General features: G+C 38.6%; 1 long non-coding RNA gene across 4 annotated transcripts in view; it reads left to right on the forward strand.

Annotated features, from left to right (window-relative positions):
- LOC119708524 overlaps positions 1 to 5,090 on the forward strand; it is a 45,765-nt gene extending 40,675 nt beyond the window's left edge. For all 4 annotated transcript variants that reach the window (XR_005259097.1, XR_005259096.1, XR_005259099.1 and 1 more), the window contains one exon: positions 223 to 5,090. This is a non-coding gene — a long non-coding RNA (uncharacterized LOC119708524). The remainder of the gene's footprint in view (positions 1 to 222) is intronic.
- Positions 5,091 to 23,819: the final 18,729 nt, after the last annotated feature.

Consider the following 23,819-nt stretch of genomic DNA (forward strand, 5'->3'; position numbering starts at 1 on the left):
TCTAATCTGAACTCTTACTGAAGTCACCTGAAGTCACTGTGATGTATATCCATGCAGACAACAATTGGCTTCGGTCCCATGAACTCCATGACAGACACAGAAATATCTCAAATGTTCCCAGACTCTATATTTAGTCAGTCACTGTTTATGGATACATGTTGGTTGCAGAAGTTTGACATTTTTGAGGCAGCAAAACAAAAAATGTATTTCTGTTTCCATCAGGTGGAAGATCTAGCTTTACGTGCTCGCTCGATGAGAGAGTTCAGTCTCTAAAATAACTAAGGATATCTTCAAAGGAGAAATGCAGTGATGTTAATACACATTAAACCAGTCTGATTTTCTATCTCTGAAGGTACAGTAGTAAAACTCTCCCTGAGAATATCTCCCACAAAAGATGAAATATTTGGGAGGGAAACTGGAACTCAGTTATCATAAGCCATACCAGGAATTACCATTTCATGAAATCAGTGGGGACATGGTTTTGAGAAAGCTAAAGCAGTGAAGCTGATGTTACAAAGATATTCCCAGCTGCAGTTTTGGCTGTCTGCAACAGAACTTTGCATATTCCAGAAGTTTGTGCTGGGGCAGCAAATTCAGAACCCTTAGAAATGTACAGTGTTTACCATTTCCTGTGAAAGCTGTGTGCCTAAGTAAAGCAGTTATATCATTGGCCTCCTCTAGGGAGTCCAGGGTAGCTGTTTTCAGTTTTTATGATAAACACATACAAAACATTTGGAAATCTACAGTAATGCATTTGAGGGGCAACAAATGAGGAACTGAAAGCATCACAAGGGACATGTAGAGATTGACATGTAGAGATGTACTAGGTTGACCAGTAGGAGCCCCTGACCATGGCAGATTCTTTCAGAGAAGTTCACAGTATTCTTCTTTGCATGCATTGCTGGGAGCAGGGCACAGGCCCGCCTTGGTACCCAGGCCAGAAGCCTGCAAAGCTGACTGTGTGTGTTTGTCTCACAGACTAGCTCCCTATGCAGGTGTTGTATTTTCCTCTGAAAAATCCGAAAAATCCAGCCCTGGTCTTGATATACATCCCACAAGGTTAATTTATTGTTCAATAAAGAGTTAAAAATACCAACCGTCTTCCAAAAGGCTTCAGTGGTCATCTACTAATTTTTAGCACAGTTACCTCTTTTAATTTTTCTAAGAAAAATGCATAAATACATAAATAATTGCAATGCTAGTTTCTGGCAGTAAGTGTGTGACTCACCAGGCACTGCTAAATTCCTTTCTCAACCAGATGAACTCTTATTGTAGATTTACTTTTTTTATATTTTCACTTGGGTTTTTAAATCTGCATACTCAAATTAATCCTAAAAGATTTATAATAAGATTATCTCTCTCAAATTCAGCTTTTCAAAACTACAACATCTAGCAGGGTTGTCTAGACTTCCTCCAACAAAGACAGCTATCTTTGGATGATGCCCTTCTCATCTCATGCTATTATGAGTGCCAAAAATAGTTGAAATTATTTATCATCTGAGGACATTTCCATTTACTGACTGCAGGGAAACCCAGAGCAATGGCATAAAACCATCAAACTACATTTTGTCTTCAGTATGAAAACTGACTTTAGAAGATTCTGTCCATCACTGTCCACTCCAGCCACACATTTATTTCCATGTAAAATTGCCAGAGCTATAGAGAACTGCCCTGGGTCAAGCACAGGTGTTCAATGGGTGAAAGAAGGTATTGCTAACCCTTTTGCAGAGATACTACAGCTCCAATAGAAACCATTCTGTCAATACAGAGGCAGAGCTAGAGAGGAGTAGAATCCCCTTAAGTTAGAGCCACGATTCATTTTAACTAACTCATTTGTAAGAATATATTTTTTAGTTGGATGAAATGAAATGACATTCACATTGCTGAGTTGCCATGGTTTCAGATCAGTACTGCCCAATTCAGGGTCCCCACAGAGGCTCTCTCAAAGCAGGTGCTGCTCACCAGCTCCTTTCCCCCACCTGCCTTCCCCCTTCCTGCTCTGAGGACAGAGCTGAGAATTGGAGGCACAAAAGCTGCAAATCATGGGCTGAGATAAGAACAATTTACTGGGAACAGAAATGAGATAGGAAAACTAACTGTAACTGCAACAATATTAGTAACAAATGGCATGAGACAAAGAAACGATTTACATGGAAACGGAGACAGACACTGACCAACTCTTCCCCACCATTTCTCCGCCAGAAGGGGAAGTCCTTCTTTCCCCACCCCAGAAATAATGTAAAGTGGTATTGAGTAGCATTATGAATTTGGCTGTGCCCCATCCCACTGATTTGGGCTGAAACCAGGACAATTGGGAATTTAATTTAATAACTTTCTAAAAAACACCTTCTCTTTTTAAACCGAAGTTTGAAAAGTTATCAGCATTTTTGAAATTGTTAAGAAATCCAGAAGGAAAGGTTTTTTTCCTTCCTTGACACCTTAAATTTTTATGACTTTTCACATATGTCAATGTATCAACCTCAGAATTCTGCAAGATAAAAGCTAATATAATCAGCAGGACCAAAAGAAATGAAGAGCAGAAGCTTTTCAGTTACAGAGGGGGAGAGGAGAAGAGGACAGGGATCAAAGTGCAATAATTTTTATTGGATTAGCAAATAAATTATAATACAAAGGCTTTTTAGAACTGACAATTGAAAGAGGAACTGCAGAAGTCTGTAAAGTTATAATTGGTTCATCGAATTAAATCAGATAGTAAAATATTGGGTGTCACAACCTCTTCTAAGGACTAGCTCTTAAATAGACACTTTTTATAGGATTCATTTTCTGATGAGATGAGATTCATTTCACCTAACTTTAAATATCTACTTCGTAGTTTTCTACATCTGAGATAGTCTCTCTAACCTCCCTTTATATCATTGATAAAAATGACAATTTAGAGTCCAATTAATTTGATTTATTTTGGTTGCCTACTTTGACATGAGATGAATAACATGCAAGAAGAGGTTTTTTTTCTCCACAGATTAAAAAAAGTCTGTGAGAGAACAAGGTCAGATATTTATATCTACATTGTGGAGCTCTGAGTTTGGATAAATTCATTTACATGGTTCACAGAATATCATCTTCATAAACCTTATTTATTTCAGTTATTGGAATCACTTAGGTGAAAAATGTCTTGTCTGGAGGTAAATGATGTAATAACTGGAGGTAAATGGTAATATCTGAAAGAAAAGGGTAAAAGGACATGAAAAGCTTTTGATTTAGTTTATTGCTCACTTTTCAAGACAATTTGGATTTAAAATATTTCTGCTCTTATTCAAAATTAATTGCAAAAACTCTCTGTCACTAAAAGTCTGTGTATTTATTTACCAGACCTCATTTCCTGGATAAAGTGAACAGGTTCCATATAAGAGGGAGCAAATCCTAGCAGAGTGGTGTCAGAGTTTCAAAAGGCAATGAGAGCTGCAAGAAGACAGTGATGGGATCTTCTTTTAGATAATCTAATGTAGAGGGAAAGAGAAGACAAGGCTCCAGCACATCATCTTGTCAAATGTCTGCCTTTTTTGATTGTGTTGTGTCATCTCTGCTAGATGATGAGGTCTCAAGTAACGGCTTGAGATATTGAGCATATGATTGCTTTAAATTGCTTACACAGAGAAAACAATTGTGATCACAGGGGAGCAGAACTTTTCTTGTGGGCAATATTTTGGGCACCCTTCATTTATACATGTGAGGGACTTCTGTGTTTTTGAGGGGAGCATTTGTGTGTCTTTGGTTTCACACATTAAGCAGCTGTCTCTTTGAGCTTTGGAGTAAAACAGGCTAGTGCTTTAACATAATTTGGATGCCAGGATCACACAGATTTCAAAACTTCCTCATACAATATGCTCTTTTTAGACCTTGTGGCTCCCTCAGACAATTCAAGTATATAATTTATTGATAGAAATATCTACATATCATGACAAAGTGCTCTAGGAATTTTATATAATCACATTGAGAAACCACATCTACCCTCAGAAAACAAGAGTAGCTGCAATGAGCTATCAGAAGGAAGACTGTACTGAGAGTTTCTCCATTTTTATCAAAGGATGCTGTGTTTTATTTGTATTCTTTCATATATGTTTAATTCAGTTCTTCACAAAGCAAAAATCCTGAGGTGCTTTTCCATGGAAGCTAATGGGACTTGGCTGCCTCTTTGCTGCACAAGTCAGTACCACACAGAATTCTGTAGTGCCAGGATCAGTCCATAGGTTTTTGGGCCCTTGAGGATAGTCACAGAATGATGCATCTCATTGCTGCAGCTCCCAGTGACCTGTTCTGGTTGTGGTCTCCTGATTATCTCACTAAAAACCTGCTGATGGCTGCTTCCCCTCTTCAGTCACGGTGTGGGTTCCTGCATGCAGCCTTACCCTACCACACCCAGATCCTCTGGCATGGTGAGCTCCTCCCTTGCCTGGTATAATAAATGTTAGAATAAATTCGTGCTTATAAAAAGGGTATGTATGAAATACGTCATATTTGTAAGATGCCTGTCAGAAATAGTACCAAGGTTTAGAAATCACACATAGGGTCTTGAGAGAAGATTACCTCACTGCATTTGAAATCACTGGTGGTCACTGAATAGAGTTCCAAATTGGCAAGTGAAGGAGCTGGCCACTGCGGAAATGTTGGGTGATTTCAGCAACCCCCAAGCCATCAACGATCAATAATGACTAAAGATGGAGATAACCCAGAACCCGCATCCCAATGCCTGGTTCTTGTACAGAATTAACATTCATCTTTTCCAGGAGCTTGCTATTGTACCCCCAAGAACTGCTTTGTCTACCTGGAGACAGGCTTTTTCCGACTCTGAGAAGAGAGAGAAGACTGCATGAATATGCGAAGGAGAAGAAAAGAACAAGAGGAACTTTGACCCGGGCAAGAAAAACAGTATAAAACCCAAGCTCACCAGATGAGCTTGGTGAACACTGTGGGTTGCGATGTGATAGAGGTCGGAACGAGGTTCACCCAGCGCCAATCCTGGGCTCAACGCTGTCCTTTCGATTGTGGCTATTGAAATTGTATTTTGATTTGCAAAATAAATTCTGTTTCTTTTATTTAATTTGGCTCTCTCGGTCATCAATTCGGCCTTATTGGTTACTACCTATAACACTAGGGACCTGACTCCTCTGTGCAGCCTTGGGAGGGAAACTCTGAGGAGAGCTCCTTGAGCCAGTGCTAATTCTTAACGCAGACTACTTCTGTGGTGCTTACTTCTCTCGTGCTCTGAACTCTAAAATTCCACTTGGATCAGGAATTTGAACATGGTTATGCTTTTTTACTAATCTTTGGTATTCTTGGGACTGGTACATTGCAGTTGTAGCTTTCCTCCATCTGTATATTCTGTCTCAATTAAAGTGTACTTTTTCTTAAGTCTGGTATAAAATGCGTTAAATTTTCTAGAACTAAATTTTCTAGAAAAAACACAAGCTATTAACATTCACAGCAAAGGAAAAATAAGGGTTTTTTGCCCATTCTTCAATTAGAATAAAGTCTAAATCAAGTTCAATCATCTTCCTTTTCCACTCAAATGCAACAGAATATTCCTTTTCATTTCTGTATATACAGCATGAGTAAAGCTTTCTATTGATTGTTTCAAGATCCTTAATCACATTCAAGAAGATACCTGGGAGGAATTTTTATTCTTTTTACATTTAATCCCTAAGTCTATTAAAAGAATTCATTCCAGTAGAATGAACAGAAGGCTCTAAAATCACTTCATTATCAGTGACTTCTCTGATTAGCACCTAGTAACAATAAAAGGACTTGTCAATGCACAACTAGCAGGAGCTCCCAGTCCCTGGTGTGGCGATTCCCAGATGGTAACAGTGACTGGGAACTGGCTTGAAAGAGAGGGAATGACTGGAAATAGTTCAGATATACTAAGATACTCAGTGAAGATCAGGACAAAGCAAATATACATAATCTAGTTATCTGGAGAAAGGGTGAAAAAATGCGCTCTGAAAAAAAAAAAAGTGCTCTGAAAATTTTTTGATTTTATATGTAAAGTTTAAATTCTGAAGGTACAAGGAAAAGGAGCCTCTATAAGAAAGGTTACTTTAAAAAAAACATATTTTCATTATGTTAAGATATTACATCCCTATTTTAGAAAATAGGCTAGAAAATAAAGGGTTCTCATAATTTCTGCGTATCCAAGTAACACTTCCGCAGTAAAAAAATAATTCAGAGGAAATTGAGGGGTGGGGTCTCATGAAGCTTAAGTTTAGTTAAGTTGTAGGAGAAACATCATGCAACTTGGATGACAAAAAAAACAATTTATTCTGTTTGTGTGGGACATAAAACCAAAATAACTAATTTCACATGAAAAAAAAGACTAAATAAAAACTTCAGCTGCTATTCTTATAAGAAAATTTTAGACCAGGAATATTTAGTCTCCCTTAAAAAAGAAAGCAAATCAAGTGTTTCATGAAAGTAAATAAAGTAGCAGTAGTGAAAATATGTGTTCTTTCTGCAGCTCAAATAATATTGGAAAATGAAATTAATTAGATGTATTTATTACATAGAATAAAAACTTCAGATTAGTCAATCTAGTGATTACCACTGCAAAAAGAATCATGTAACCAAATATACTCAGCAGTTTGTTTGGAAATACGAATTTATGATTCAAAGAGTATTGTGCTCTCATTCACCAGTGGAGATTTTCTCCACATCTGTAGCTTGTAGGAGCCATTATGTGGTGATATTACCATACCTAATATTTACTATGATTCCAATACTTAGAGAGGAAATTCTGGTAAATTTTTTAGGAGTGATAAACAGAGAGTGCACCTGCTGTTCCTTCTTATATCTGGCTTTCTAGACTTTTGATACAAGCACAGAAAAAAAGAGATTGCTATGGTAGCAGGAGCTATTCTTAGCTAGTCAGCACTATCTGCAGAAACAGACTGATTCACTTTGATTGCCACTCAGCAGGACTTCAGGTAGAAGTCATATGTAAATAGATGGGCTAGAAATGGATGCCTGTATTCATTAATCTTTCATTAGATTCAATCTCAAAATTACCCAAAGGTTTTACAAGGACTTTTTAAACTCTAATTTGGCCCCTGGCCTTTAAACAAAATGAAAGCTATTGATTGATGTTCTGGCCAGGATGCAAATGAGCCCATCATTTCCTGAATCAGGCTTTATTGGTTTAGATGCACTTTCATATATCTCAACAGGAAAGCTGCTTGGATATGAAAATTTTTATAAAGCTTCCTAGTAAGGTTAATATTATGTTAAATTATCTAATTAAGTCTTAGTAAAAGCAAAGACTTATTCTATTATTTCCAGAAATTTATAAAAATTTACTTTGCTGTCCTTTAAAATGACAAAAAGCACAACAAAAGTTTAAAGACAGGAAAATACATATTCTCCAAATTAAATGTTAAAGTACTACTTCTCTGTGTTTCCCAAGCCTGAAAAGCACAGTTATCTGGATATAGATCTTACATTCATATTCCTTATGGAATGATCCATACTCCTAAAGTGAATTTTGCTGTGCCCTCTACCATAAGAGAAGGAAGTGTCTTTAAATTTGAAGTAGCAATAAATTATCTAGATATTTTATGCGTTGAAGTGATTGAAATTTTTTTCCTGGGAGAACTTAGTGTTCCTTTTTCTTTGCTCCATTTTAATAGCCTAGAGGCAAAAAGACCTTAGGAATCAGATCTGTATTCCGAGTTCCTTTCAGTATGAGTAGCCCTAACTCTCCTTTTCCAGCCACCAGTCTCCAAAACAATCTCATCATCAACCCACTATGGTGGAGAGAGGAGTGCACGAGAAACAAGTAAAAGAGAGATTTAACTCCAGCTAAAAGAAGGAAAGTCAAGCCATCTGACATTTATTTGTCACTGTTGGACAGAAAGTGACAGAAATGGTCACAAGCATGGATATTACAGCCTTTACATCTTTTGTCTCATCTGAATATCCCAGACACCAAAGAAGAACTAGAGAGCCCCTGGGTGAATGTTCTTTCTCTTCCTGTGACTCTCAGGATCTTGGCTGCACAGAGACTCAGCCAGGGAAGGGAAGGTGAGATTAGGAGAATTCAGAATCAAAGGTCATGGTCACCTGGAAAAGCTGTTTCAGGAATCCTAAATTCAGATATTCACATCTTGAATGAATATACTAATACTTCAGATGGTAGTAGCAATCAGGACCATAACCAAATTCCAGGTATACTCAGTAGCTTCCTTTGACAGAACACTTCAGTTGGATTATGGGGAAGTTGAAGGTTGGCTCAATATGTGTGTCAATATGGTCTGAGAAATTATGTGAATTAGTGCTATGCCTGCTGGAGAGAGTCACAGAGAACATAATTTTGGTGGTGGGAAAACCTTCTGCAGGGAGAAAGTACCTCCAGTACCAGTTGCAGGCACTGTCTGTGTTAGATCCAGTGATTTACTGACATGGCACTGCAGAAAAGCCTGGTTCCTGTCAGAATTTGCAACACTGGTCAAAGACATGGCTTTCAATGCAGCCAATGTTACCATTAAGTCCTGCAAGAACATAATGAATCCATGAAATAAAAAAAAAAAGCATTGAATAAAAAAGCAAGAAAGGCAAAGATGAGGACATCCATAATGAACAATTTAAGTCACAGACATATCATTGGGTCAACTCTTGGCAGGTCAAACTCAACTGTATTAAGCATCTGTTAATGGCTATAACAGTTCCTGAACATATTATACCTCTGGTCCAAAAAAAGGACATTTACCCTTGGCTGAAGTGCATTTTCACATGCCCACCTTACAGCAGCCACGTGCATTCAGCTGACACCATTCAGCTTGCTCCAGCCTGGAGCCCCATGTGTCTCTCCTGTCTGGTGTTGACAGGTACTGATTATTTAGGAATCATAGACAAGCTAACATCAAGTGAAATTTTTTAATAAGTCTTCTAAGAGAAATAAGCAGAAGAATATGAATTTGTGGAAAGGGCCAGTAAGTAATACAAGAAACTCAACAAGGATGAATGAAAGTCCCAATCTCTCGGAAGGCGATGGCCTGTGTCACTCTCAATGACACAGGCTGGGCAGTGATGACTGGGGAGCAAATGTGCAGAAAGCAGTCCTGGGGCTCCGGTGGGAAGTGAGATGAGTATGAAAAAGCCTCCCAGGCTATCTTAACAGAAGCAGAGCCAGCACACTGAGAAAAGGGATTATCCTTCTATTCATCCTCTAGAGTATCACGTCCATCTTTGGGTCCCCCTTTACAAAACAGTTATTGAGAAATTGAACATTCAGCACGAGGTTGTGAAGATGTTGGGATGCTGAGCATTTGTCCTGTGAAGAGGCTGAGGAAGCTGGGCTTGCCCATAGAGGAAAAGGGATGGCTTTGGGCAGACCAAAGAGCAAACCTGAACTCCTAACAGCAGGTCACCAGGAGCATGGTGTGAGGCATTCTGGGGCATGGCAGGAAGCCAGAAGACCATGAGCATAGATTGAAGCAGGAGCTGTTCAGAGGACACGTAATTTTTTTTCCCAGGAGGATGGTCCAACACTTGAAGAAGTTCAGCCTTGGAGATGTTGAAGACACAACTGGATAAAACCGTAAGCATCTGTGTTTGACCTCAAGATGATCCTGCTTTGAGCACAAGCTTGGACTGGAGACCTCTGGTAGTCCCATCCAACCTGACCTATCCTGTGATGGTAAATTCACAGAGGAGAGAGGAAAAAAAGAAAAAGGATCGTAAAAGTGGTTTTACTTTGTAATAAATGTAGAAAGTACAAGTTTGCCTCCAATAATTAGAGCCCAAATTGTTGTACCGACCATCTCCAGGCCATGGGAGTGTCAGGCGTTATCCACAGCAAATTTTACAAAATAACATACAGCTTGGAACATTTAAATCTACAGGGAGGAAAGAAAAAATGAGAAATAACAACTGACATATAATTTTTTTATATAAGGAAAAGTAAGTTCTAATTATATTTTCATTGAAAAATACTGTCAATAACTTACTACACTGTGTCAATGAGGTTTTGACTTTTATCTGATAGACTCTTTGGTTTGGTGGTAAGAAAATATAGAATATTTCCCACAGAAATAAGAGTCTATTCTGACTAGGCAGTTTTCATTGGAAGTGATGATATGTTTCCCAGAGTAGAAAGTAGAAATGAAATGCAAAGACATGAGAATGGCCTAGTTATCATTTGGAAGACAATCCCAAGTCAGACCAGGGAACAAGGAGCAACATATTTTTTATCTAATGCAGTAACTTACCCCAATTTACTTTGGGTCAATGTTTTTATAGTTTTACCTGAAAAAGAGAATGTTTAAGTTTTCAGAGTTCAGTTGTTAAAAATAAAGTTAGCTGAAACTAGTCAGTGTTTTACGAGAAAGCTTTTATTGAAACCAGTTTTCTGCTGAAAAAAGTCTGAAAACTTCAAGTGATTCTTTTAAATACCTGGTTGAGGCTTTGGGTCCTTCAAGAGCTCTAAGGATGTGGTACATGTAGGCAAAAAAACTTCAGTGTGTTTTAACTTAATTCTCTATTAATTTATTTTTAAATCTATGAACATTCAGTTCAGTAAAACCCAGTATTTTCAAAACTAACACAGAAACAAGAAAGATGTTGTTGATTCAGTGCTTCAAATGCATTTTTGCTTGAAAATAATAAGAGAAAACTGCGGAGCTGGAATAATATAAATCAGAGCAATTATTCCTACTGCTATTCCAAAAGAATATACACTTAGAATCACTGTAATTTAGTAAACAAAACATGCACTACAGGATACAGGGGAGCACAAAATACAATAATGGCTAATAACATATTGCTGGTGGTATTACAATGCTTGTAATATTCTGTTTTCAATGCTGAAAATAAAGGAGTTCACAAGGAACAACTAAAAAGTGTCAAAGTTTGTGACATATTAAGAATAACACTGGACTTAACTCTCTTTGTGTGTATTAAAATAACTAAGAGGAAAATATCTTCATTACTTGATGCACCTTTTTTTGCCATAGATATGTTTGCTATCCGGGGCTCACTTGTCCATTCTTTTGATCTCAGTAGGGTATTGTTTAACAGACAACTTACCTGAAATTAGACAGATTTGAAAATTTTTGTCACATGACTTTAATCTTCTTTGGATGAAAAAATGTTCTGCTGAGCAATTAAAAACATCAGAGTGGTGGTATGAGTCTGACCTACTCTAAATGCTAATGAGATCCAAACTACTGCCATGGACTTCAGAGAAGGAAAAAGCCTAAAAAGACCAATATAATGCTTATGAGACTGTTTCCTGTACTCTTTAACCCTCAGGTCTTACTTCAATGAAAAATCACATCCAGGGACAGTGACTGTTTCTCATCACAGTCATCAGGTTTCCTCAGAGAGAGTGGCAGAAGCTGGTAGAGTTGGTCCCTGTCCTGTACCTGTCCTGTGGATAGCTTTGGGTTGCAGAGCTGTTAAGCTGGCATCCTTCTACAGGACTCGAAATTCATTTTGGCTCCTGGGTGTGTTTTTCTGTTAATCAGCTGCCAATCCATTGTATAAATCTTTCCAGAGTATTTTTTAAAAGTTTCCAGTCTAGCAAAGCAAGGCTGTAGAGGCTATTTCCAGACTTGCTGTCTCAATTGTCTTGGCAGGATCCCAAGCTGTGGACATGGAGTGGCAGAAAGCCTGCTCACAAAGGGGAGATGGGGGGAAGAGGAGGGGAAAACACTCACTGAAATGTGAGTGCAGAAGAAGGAATTCAAAGAAGTGGTCATAGCCTTGAAAATGGGTAAGACCATGTGGAAACAGGATGCAGCAAAGGAGTTTGGGATAGTCAGTAGCCAAGGAAGGATTTTGCAAGCTGCTAGTTCACCCTTCCTTCTCAGTGGTATCCTAAAGAGAAAGTGGTAATGCCACCATCTTCTTCAGCTCAGGATGCTAATCCTTCCTTGGCAGGCAATTCTAGAGAGACTAGCAAAAGGGAGCAAAGAGACCATTGCTGCCAGTGACAGAACACTTAGCAAGCTGCTGGATAGAGATGTGAAATACTTTTGCAAACTACACTGCTGAGACTGAAGCAATGCATTCTTGCCTAAATAACTCTATTAAAAAGTTAGTTATAGGTGCCACTTACCCTTGCATCTTTTGGACTTAGTATTATTAACAGGTTAGTGTGGGTTTTTTGTTTTAACCTGTTTTAAGGAAATGGATTCCTCTCCATTCCAGAATCAGAAGCACATTCTCTCACACGTCATTGCACAGGCATCCTTAGGAACAGAAACTACACTGACTGCATATACCACAGAATATAAAACTTGGATAAGTTAGGCAAAGTCATAGTATGAATGTACCTCACAGGTCTAAATGTTAATACAATAAGATTTTTCATTTTCATGTTCACATAATAAAAAAGATAATTTCAAACTTTCTGTAAAAAATAATCACTTTAAAGCTGGGACAGAATTTGCAATATTTCAGGTTTTAAACAGGCCAGCGTGTGCAGTGGCATGTCAGGCAAGGGTAGTTGCAGAGAGATCACAGAAGGAAGTGCAAATCTGCCTTAGTGCATTTAGAGTTTAGAGATGTGTCAAGAGATCTCTGTCCAGTTCAAACAAACCTGCATTTACACACATGTAAAGTCACACATTTTTGGGGAGGTCTTTGCATATGACCCTATAGTTATTGGTTTGGGTTTTTCTTTTAAATAACTAAACCAAAGAAGATCCACCACATGTTCTGCTTAAAGCAAAAGTATTCAATATTACAAAAGGAAAAGTTCACAGACTGGATTTTCTAAATGAAGGAAAAGCAACCCTCTTATAATTGCATTTCATTTGTAACATAGAGCTGTATTCTCAGTGATAATGAATACCACTCATAGAACATCAATTAGTTGCACAAATTAATGGGTTCAACAGAATTCAAGATCTTTTTACAACACACATTGAATATCCCTGCTTCTTTCCATAGCAAATGTTCAAATATTTAATGTACAAACTATTTTGAAATTTTTTTTGTTGTTATTTGACACACATTTTTGGTAGGGTTCTATCTAAAGAGACAGTGAGTACCCTTCTATCTACTCTCTAGGTAGCAGTGCAGCGTCTGTTTCCTTTGACTGATCCTAACACAGCTGATTTTCATCTGCCACCCCTGAGTAAATCTCAGCAGCAGTTGTTGTGTTCAGTCAGAGATGTCAGCTGGAAAGTGATCTTTTGATCTGCGACTGAAGTGGAACAAAGCACATGTCCTGTCTCCTGTGAGGAGTGGCTGAGGAGCCGAGGGTCTTCAACGTGGGGAAGAGGAGCTTGGGGGAGACTTTATCCCACTCTGGTGAGTGACTTTATCTCACTCTAGAGTGCCTGAAAGGAGGGTAGAGCCACCCAGCCTCATCCCCCAGGTACCTAGTGAGAGGACAGGAACACACAGCCTCAAGCTGCACCAGGGGAGGTTTAGGTTGGACATCTGGAAGAAATTCTTCCCAAAAAGGTTGATTAGCTGTTGGCATGGGCTGCCCAGGGAGGTTGTAAAGTCACTGTCTCCAGGGGTGGTTGAGGAAAGACTGGACATGGCACCAAGTGCCATGGTTTGTTGTCCTGGTGGTGTTTGGTCACAAGTAGGACTCGATGATCTCAGAGGTCTTTTCCAACCTAATTGATTGGGTCACTCTGTGAAAAAATAAAAGTTGGGAGTGACTTTTTTTTTCTTTTTCAGAATATTCATAAGAGAATTGAGAAACTTTTTTTTTTCTTAATTACTTGAAAAATAGTCCAGAACTAATTAATCAGAATTCTTTTGTGAATATTAACATTCAAAATTTCTATATTTTTGGTTATTTATACAACTCACATGATAATGCCTTTTGTGAAAGGTTGATCTGTATAATTAAGCATCAAAAATTAAGGTATAGAAATGAATAGAAATAATAAATATGTTCCAGCAAACGTTTTAGTTGGTTTTTTTTCGTTTTGTTTATTTTTTCAAATTTGCCATTTTAGAAAGCTTGATGCCTTTATTTTAATCTTTTTTTAAATGAGCATAAAAGGATGTAAACACAGTTGAAGTGACATTTCCCTGACTCAGTATTTGCAGGATACAGAGAACACTCACAGAATTGATGATGCTGTGAATGACTCTGCCAGCAAAACACATTCTATTGTCTTCTCAAAAGCTATGTGTATGTTTTGACACCAGCAAAACAGCAAAGTTCCCTTTATAGTGGGCTAAATTCACAAGACAGAAACATGCCTTATGAATAGCTCTCCTTTTGGCTGGGATAGAGTTAATGTTGTTCCAAGTGGCTGGCACACTGCTGTGTTTTGGATTTGGTATGAGAATGAGGATAACACGCTGATATTGATGTTTTGGCTGTTGCTGAGTAGTGCTGACCCTGTCAAGGACTTTTCAGTGTCCCATGCTCTGCCAGTGAGGAGCTGCACAAGAAGCTGGGAGGGAGCACAGCTGGGACATCTGACCCAAACTGGTCAAAGTGTGTATTCAACACCACAGAATGTCATACCCAGTGTTTAAACTGGGGGGAGTTGGCCAGGAGGGGCCAATAGTTGCTCAAGCCAGACTGGGTGTCAGTCAGTGGTGAGCAACTGGATTGGGCATTGTTTCTCTTGGGTTTTATTCCTGTCTGGTTTTGCTATTATTTGTGGTTTTATTATGATTAATTATTATAATTAATAATAAATAAAATAATAATTATAATAAGTATTTCAATTATTAAACTATTTAAATTAATAAATTATTATCTTAACCCATGTCTTTTACCCTTTTTTTCCAGTTCTCCTCCCCATCCCACTGAGACAGGAGGGGGCAGGTATGAGTGAGCAGCTGCATGGTACTTAGTCTCCAAGCATCTCTCTATCACCATTAAAAATATTTTCTGTTCGTTCTTATTTCTGCTCTGAGTAGGTGTTTACATGGGTTTTCTGTGCTTTTGATACACAAGTGTCAAAGCTGCTTCATTTCCTCCTGAGCTGTAGAACTGGGAATTGACATGAAATATCTGCCCAGGATCTTGGCCTCGAAAACTCTGTTCTTCATTCTTTCTAAAAGAGAGTATACATTTTCTGTAAAGAACATAAAGAGCTTTTCCAAAGTAAGTAGGACCAGAGCCCAAATAAACTGTGTTTCTTTTGCTGCAGCATTACAGCCTGCTGCTGTGAATTAAAATTTCTACTGGACACCCAAGACTGCAAAGAATGCAGAGTTTCACATCACGTGTCCCTGGTTTTGGCTTCAAGTGCAACTTGGTAGTAATTAAAGATTCCTGTCATGATCCTTAACACAGGGAGAAAAAAATATTTTGTAGTGTAGTCAGAAGTGAATGGATAGAAATAGTAATAAATATAGGAAATACAGAACATACAGAAAAAATATTACTCTGCTCCCCCAGAAAGGAAACAAACATACTTCCTTCTGTACTCGTTAGGCGGAAGTAAAGAAAAAAAAAAACATTTTATTTACAAATATTTTTGCTTTTTTTGAGACCATGAGTGATTTGTAAAGAATACAGCTTTCATGATGTCTAAGACAGTGACACAAGTTTTTCAAAGTCCTAATTTCTGTCATGGAAATAAGTCCCATTATGTACCATTTATGCTGTTTTAAGCAAATCTCAACCAAGTAACAGACTACATTTAGAGTTATTGATCACATTTTGGAGAAATAGATGCAATTAAATCCTTTGTTGCTATATATAATGAAAAGTCAGAAAAGTATTATATAGCCATGGACAATATTAGCTGAAGGGAACATCAGTGGTTTGGACAGAAGCTAGATAGACTAAGTTCTGCTTTTAGAGCTAATGACAATTTTATTTTATTGCAAGTATAAATTAAGTATCCAAACCAAAGATTTTTAGAAATTTGGTTTTCCAAGGCAAATGGAAAAAAAACAAAAGTAGCATAATTCTGCAATTCTTTAATACCCGAATGCAAAATTGCTACGGTGACACTTTTTCTGCTCTATCTACTGGCTACATCATGTCAGAAACCTCAGGTTCTCCTTTTGACAAAAGCTTTGCTTAAACTAGCATTTGGACATATTTAATCTCTGTGTCTGACTGAAATATTATAACAGTTTTTAAGCCTGGCTATGAAATTCAAGTACAAGCAAATTTATGTATGCTATTTTGGATACAGGAGCAAAAATATATAAAGTCTGGGTAAGCAATTTCTTTCTACATTTGACTGAGAGTTAACCAGGTGCTCTTTTCCACATTTGAAGAAACGTAAGCTTGCTGACAATAGCAGAATATTTTTTTTTTTGAGTACTAGAAACACAAATACTTCCTAGATGATTGATCCGTAAAGGCAATGTTAATTAATGTATCTCCTATATTTATAATTACAATTTTCTTTTCCTGCACAGTCCCTAGTTACTCTGTGGCTGGTTCTGGCTGGGATAGAGTTAATTTTCTCAACAGAAGCTAGTTATGGGGCTGTGTTTGGGATTTGTGCTGGGAACTGTTGATTACAAAGAGATGCTTCAGCTGCTGCACAGCAGTGCTTACACGGAGTCAAAGATTTTTCTGCTGCTCACATTATCCCACCAGCAAGGAGGCTGGGGAGGCACAGGAAGCTGGGAAGGGACACAGCCAGGACAGCTGATGCCAAATGACCCAAGGCAGATTCCAAACCACATGGCATCATTCTCAGTGTATAAAGCTGGGGGAAGAGGAAGGAAGAGGGGAATGTTTCCAGTAATCACATTTATCTTCCCAAGTTGCTGCCACGTGTGATAGAGCCCTGCTTTTCTTGAGATGGCTGAACACCTGCCTGCCCATGGGAAGTGTGAATCAGTTCCTTATTTTGCTTTATTTGTGAGGCTTTTGCTATCCCAATTGAACTGGTTTTGTCTCCATCCATGAGTTTTGTCATTTTTGCTTTTTCAACTCTCTCCTCCATCTCACCAGGTGGAAGTGAGCAAGATTGGTGTGGGGCTTGGCTGATGGCTGGGGTTAAACCATGACATCCAGGGAAATTGTTCAGAGCTACAGAAAAGTTGCCTTCTCCCTTCAGGCAGAAATACCAGGGAGGGATAAATTCTTTTCATCACAGAGCTACCTCACTCCTGGTGCTTCTTTCAGGCCTAAATATGCACTAATAAGAATATAGTGAGAACCAAGTGTGGAATAAAAGAGTAAATAAATCAGGTTTCTACTTTCTCTTTGGATGAAAACATGTACATATATCATACATACTATATAGCATGTTGCATTTTTTTGTGCTTTTTAAAAATTATTTAACTTTTTGTTATATATATTTTTTTTTAATTCTGAACCTCTTAAAATTGAAGTAAAAGAATCCTCTTATGCAATTTTAGTATGTATTAAATAAGAAGCAAAGACAAACTTAATTTTAACAATCTCTTGAAAATCACCTTTAAGAGCATTTGGCTTTTGTATTTTAAACCCTTTTAGTTGCTTTTACAGTAGCCACTGGTGTATGTATATCCAGAAGAATATGTGCTAATAGAAGTCATAAATTCTTGCCTTAATGTTGACAGGTGCAGAGCAAACAAAATACTGTCTTTACTCCTGCCTGATAAATGCCACCATAATATTGCTATTTATTCTCAAAGAAGAAACTTGCCTCCTGTATGAGTTTTCTTTTCCACTTGTGGGCCACTCATAGGTTTCATGGACATCTTGCCAGTGCAAGGACATTGACAACAAATTTCATCAGGAAAAATTAAATTAAGAACTGATATTTCTCACATAAAAAAAAAGCTTTATAAGGCTCTTTTAAAATGTCTTATGAAGGAATAGTTGATAATATAAATGTATGTTTCATTTGTGGTTTATAGCCATATAACTTCTCTCACTGAGCTGAAGGATAATTAAGCTGGGCTCAAGTAAAACCTTTACTAAAGGTCAGACTGTCTGGGCTGACACTGTTTACATCACAAAATTATGGGGCCAAGTGAGAAAACATGTAATGATGAGGAAATTTATATCATACATATGCCTTTTAAAAAGGCATTGTTATTTTAGGGTTGTGAGAAAGGTCATTTGTGTTCCTCTGAAACACTTGTCTTACTAGAAAAAAAGATGATCTAGTATTAGGTCTGCCAAGTCCTGATGTTGGAAGTGGAAGAAACTGCTTCATTTTTTGTGGGGAGGCAATGAAAGTTTTCTTTAAAAATATCTTGTTTGGATTCCCGTTTTGTTTCTCTGTAGTAATCCTACTGTTACATAAATAAAGTGTTTGGATGTAATTATAACTCGTATTGCTGAAATGAGCAAGGTGTGTTTAAATAAAGAGCCTTACAGGAGAATAATGGCACATGATTTAATTTACCTTTAAAAATATTATTGTTGTTTCTGCTATAAATCCCAATTTGCTCTAGGATAGTATTGTGAATTATTCAAAGAGCATCTTATCTTGGAGAAAAACCCAAATTCACGCCAGAAAAATCAATTCTTTATAAAGACACTAACAGCAAAATACATTATTAATTACTTTTTTATTGTGACAGTTCTCTTCAGAAAAAAAGGGAAAAAAAAACAACAAAAAACTCTCACACACCTTAGATTCTGGGATTCATATATTTTTAATTTTCTTGTAGATCAAACTCATGATTAGGTGCAGCTCTTGAATGAGCTCACTCACTCAGTGTTGGGTGCTTGTGCCCTGTCAGTGCCTGGCCACAGCTCGGGCAGGAGCTGGAGGTCCCCTGCCTGAGCAGAGCCCGGGATGATGATGATTATGATGATGATGATGATGATGATGATGATGATGCCAAACCCTGGCCTCTTTCTTTCCCAAATGCTCTGCACTCTCAGCTTAAATGACGTGGAGCAGTGAAACTGATGTGCTCCACGTGACATGTGCAAGGAACTAATTGAATTTTTTGGATGAAATTTCTCTAAGTACTGAACAGATATGCAGGGATTTGTTTTCTTCTCTTCTTTCTTTGCAACATTTAATAACATATAACCATACGGTCATCTTTCTTGGGTTTGAGTATCTAATGATCAAATTCCACTGCTGCTATTTGGCTAACAGCTAAAAGGTCTAAAATAAATGTGTGACCTTGACATTCAGAAACCTATTGCAAATGCAGATGAAATGAAAGGGCTGGAAGAATATATCTCCAATTTTTTTTTTCTCCAGTAATACAGAGAAGGTTTCTATTGACAGAGTCAGAAAGAGATGACATCTTTCTTGTCCAGGCTTCTACAATAACTTTTACTAGGTAAAGGCAGCAGAAGTAACAAGTGTAACAGTATTAAGAAGAGGACAAAGGAGATTGCTTTCTACAATGGCATTGATTATTAAAATCACCCACCCCACTGCCAGCAATATGCATTTTGACAAGCACCATAAGGGCTTGTTAACTGTTTAAACCCAGTCAGAAATACAGCTCAAATAGTACTCAAACTAGTTTGGAAAATTAAAAAGCAATTTTATGTGGCTTTGTTTGTTGGGGGCAGGCAGTAAAGGAAACAGACACTGGGACAGAAAGGGTATGTGGGTAGAGTTGTCCCCTATTTTCCCAACAGGAAGAGAAGTTCAGGAGGCAAAAGCATGAGACAGGACAAGGTGAGGATGTCATGGAAAAAGGGAAATCTGGAACACGCTGCCAAAGCCAATGCATGCTAGGAATGAAGAGTGTGTGCGTGTGTGTGTGTGTGTGTGTGTGTGTGTGTGTGTGTGTGTAATATCTGTCTTCCTTCATGAAAACAAAGGCAATAAAGGTCCTTGCCTCTCCAGCTGTCTCATGGATTCTCTACATACTTTCCCAAGGAAACTGGGAGTCTTTGCATACCTTTCTTCTACAGGAAACAAGATCTGATGGATCCTCTTGCCACTGCAGGAGGCATCCAAATCTCTCCCTTCTCCCTGTCTGACCTCAGTGGCCAGTGGCTTAGCGGTCCTTCTCTCTTCAGGCAAAGATGCACGTGGGGAAGGAAGGGAGGAGGAAAAGGTGGGGGGTGAACATTTCCATTGAGCCTCGGGTGTCCTTAAGGAGCAGGGGCTGCAGGATCCAGGGTCTCTAGTACACTAAAACTGCCGGAGCCCTTCTCTCTGTTACCGCCTTGATGATAGCTATGACATGACTGCATGATGTGAACAACCACAAAACCTGGCTGTGTCAGCTGCTAACAACTGACAGCATCACAGACTGTGAGCACGGAACCCCAGGCAGGGAGGATGAGGACCCACCAAAGAGAATGCAGCCGTTCACACCCCTCAGCACTGCATTGTTTTCTTCCTGGACTCATCCCCACGAGATGTTTTCATTAATGAAAATCTCCTGCCGAGAGGATGGGAGCACTTAACACCTACTGAAGAAGTTCTCTTGAAGTGTTGATTTCTTCCAGACTGACTAGATGCCTTGCAGTACTACAAAAGTACTTTAGTTGCCCAAAAATCGTATGACTTCCCAAGGTGCTGGAGAGAAGATTGAGTTACTGGAACCTCCTCCCTCTCATTTTCACCTGTTGGAGCCTTGCTTATCTTAACTGTCTGGAAAGGCTCAAGATCCAACGATGTAAATGAAATCTATGTTAACAAAATCCTCTGAGCACTCAGGATAAAGAGATCTTTGGCCTTGACAGTTTAGCAAGTAGTGAATCCTTTAGAGGAAAATCGCAGTTTATTGATGTTGTTAAGGACAAAGTGCTTTATTTCCATGTGTCTTCACATTTGCACCTGAGCAGGTGCTAACAGTTTTAATGATATCCTAAGAGCCCTATTTCGTTAATATCACAAGTAAAAGAAAAAAAAATCGAAGGACTTTATCTAATCTCCCTGAAACCTGTCTAATCTAGGACAATCTGTCCTTGGTCTCCCAAGTCTAGACAGAACTTTAGATAGCGATATTATGTGCTATTAGCGCTTAAAATCTTTGCAGTACTGATCCTTAAACCCATGATGAATGGACTTTTCCAAGACATCATTCTTCTGCATTGTGTCCACGTCAGTGCTCCTCACCCTGTATCCACTATTGCCACCAACAGCACGAGATCATTTGGTTCCCACTCACCTTCCGAGCTTTTCTGCTGTTGGTCACTCTTTCCTTTCTTTGGGGAGCAGACGCAGATATAATCTTTCTTTTGAAATGTCACAGAGCAGAAAGGTTCTAATCAAACTTTAGGTCTCCCCCAGCCCCAACAGCTCATGCAATTAACAGAGTTAAAGCAAATATCTACCTTTTAGCTTGCTTCTGCATCTGCCCTCTTGGCAGTTTTCTGATTGCCATGTCATAGGCCTTCCAAAGCCCTTTAGAGGTGATCCAAAGCACATCTGGGAAGGCTCTTGCTCTGATGTGCTCCTGTTGTATACAACAAGTAGTTATTCCTACATTCCCTGAACTTGTCTAATTTCAGTCCAAAGGGATGTAACTACTTTCCTCCAGCTCACTGATTTTTCTGAAAGTCAAGTTTGCTTTCATTATGTTAACACTTCATGTGATGACAACATTAATTTCTAAAGTCAAGATAATCAAGACCTGAGATCTCTTTCTTTCTCACCATCTGGCAAAGTGAAGACATACTGGTAAGAGTGAAAATGGCAATGGGTAAGGAGATGGAGGGGAAACCTGACCATGGTATGGTTTGATTTTCTTTTTAAGAAGGGCAGATATAGGCAAAAAAATCCACAGAATTCATATGCATCAGCAGTAATAGCTTTTATAAGATATTTGAAGACTCTTCCAACAGGAATATGTGGGTTTCATAGGCACCTATGTATGTGGTAGATACTTGTGATACTAGAGTACTAATGTAATGAAGCTGGAAACATGAAGTTAGGCAGTGAAAGGTCTCCTCCAGCAGCTCCATTCTGCCAGGGAAGTCCAATTGTGTAGCTTGAAAGAAAGGCCTACATTACACACCTACTTTTATCAATGTTTTCTGCTTTGGTGTGTCTTCTGTTTCAGCAGACCAACTTGGCTCGTACAGTTTCCTGTTAGAAGTGATATGGCTCCTCTGACTAGATTTTTTTTTTTGGTTGATGAAGAGGAGATGAGATCAGCTATCAACTATGACTAAGTCTCAGTGCTGTCAAGGGATAAAAATAGAGTAATGTGTACATGCCTAAAGAAGTAAAAATAAGCCCATGCGTGTGACAAAGGCGGGCTGGTTCCATTGGCTGCTCTTGTACAAGGTTATCCTATGTTATAAGTTAATGCAGATGGTTGTTGAACAGATTGGGGCCATCCAGCAACACCTAGCAATATCTAGCAACATCTAGCATCTGTTCACCTAGCAATGTCAGATAAGAGGGCAGTTGCCTCTAAAAGCCACTTACAAATTAATCCACTCAACAGTTTTCTGCTTGTACATCTGGGACTGAGGCAGGATCAGACTCTAGCCATGACCTCACATAATCCTCCTTCTGTAGTGACACCCTTGCATAATACAGAAGAATATTTGCAGTGTCAGGGTCATGTCACAGCAGTACAAAGAGTCAGAAGTGGCATGACTGTGTCAAGGAGTTTTTAAACAAGGCATGGAGCCTTGCGCATATCTGTCACGTGGCCTTGTAAGAGACAGATTTGGGAAGCCCTAAGCAAGGCTGTTCCCAGATGTAAGGTCACTGCCACACAACAATAGTGTCCCTGTGAGGTGCTCCAAGAGACAATCATCACATTTGACCATTAGATTATCAAAATGGATATTGTAACAACATAGTGTTGAGTTTGAAAGGAAATTATTTTCATACTTGAGCCAAGAAAAATTTTCCAGCAACAGCAGGAAGATCCAACTTGGATACCTACAAAGTTCTCTGAGTTAATAATGGCCAGGCAGAGGGCCAGTAGAAATAGACGGTATTGTTTCAAAAACATATATTCATCCCTTTCCCCTTACACTTTGCCTGCTGTTTGCCTTTCTGGACTGCAAGTGCTTCAGAGCAAAGTTGTGTTTATTGCCTGAGATCAGTCATATTACTTACTTAATCATCGGCTGCTAATGATAAATAGGAGTAATATAAAACATTAATGGCTTTTTAGCCATGCCTGCATCTGGCTCTCAGTGAGGTTCTGCACTTGTTACTGCTGCATCTGACCATATGTTCCCAGGGCAATCCCTCCAAAGTCTGCACAGCAGCAATACACCTGGGGCATGAACGCTGTTGGCAAATCCCTGATGTTGGGGCTGGAGGCAAGAGACAGAGAAACCAAGAGATAGTCAAGAGATCTATGAAACCAAAGGGTGTGGTGTGAAAATGGTAAAGAATAGTGAAGAGATAAGAAATCCAGGTAGCTAAAGATGAACCCTGGGGCAAGGAACAGGCAGGAACACAGCAAAACTCCTCCTCAAGCTTGATAACAGTGAGATTCTACAAAACACAACAAGCAGCAGACGCAGTGATAAGATTGGTCTTACAAGCCAACACTTAACACCAGTTTTGGCCAAGTGACTGTCTGCAGTTGAGTCATCTTGATGGATAGAGCAGCGTCTACCACACTCTGGCAAGAACCTGGGGCTGATATTAAATTGTTCCCAGAAAACAGTAATAGTATATGCACCTCTTACATGTTCCTACATAATGATGATGTAGCAGGATGCTGATGCATTAAAAAGACATTAAAAACAAGCAATGCTTTGCAAGTCTGCACCTCACTGTAAAAATAAACAGTAATCAGTCATTGTCATTTTCCCATATTTTTTTTCCTTCTAAATCTTTAGAGGAATCTTACACCAGAGCATTCAGGTCTCATTAGCTTTCAACAAGCTACTGTAGTCGCTTCCCCAGAAATGGCAAATTTACAAAAAAATCACTTTTTAATTTTTATAGTAAAGATTCAAACAGAAATGATTGTAGAAAATTCTAGTGTCCATGTCATTCACAAGACCAGACTGCCACAATGAATCCCAAAATCTGCAAAGCAATTTTTTTCCTCATTATTCTTCACTTTCTAGT

The sequence above is a fragment of the Motacilla alba genome, chromosome 1A (genome assembly GCF_015832195.1).
Source record: "Motacilla alba alba isolate MOTALB_02 chromosome 1A, Motacilla_alba_V1.0_pri, whole genome shotgun sequence".
Lineage (NCBI taxonomy): Eukaryota > Metazoa > Chordata > Aves > Passeriformes > Motacillidae > Motacilla > Motacilla alba.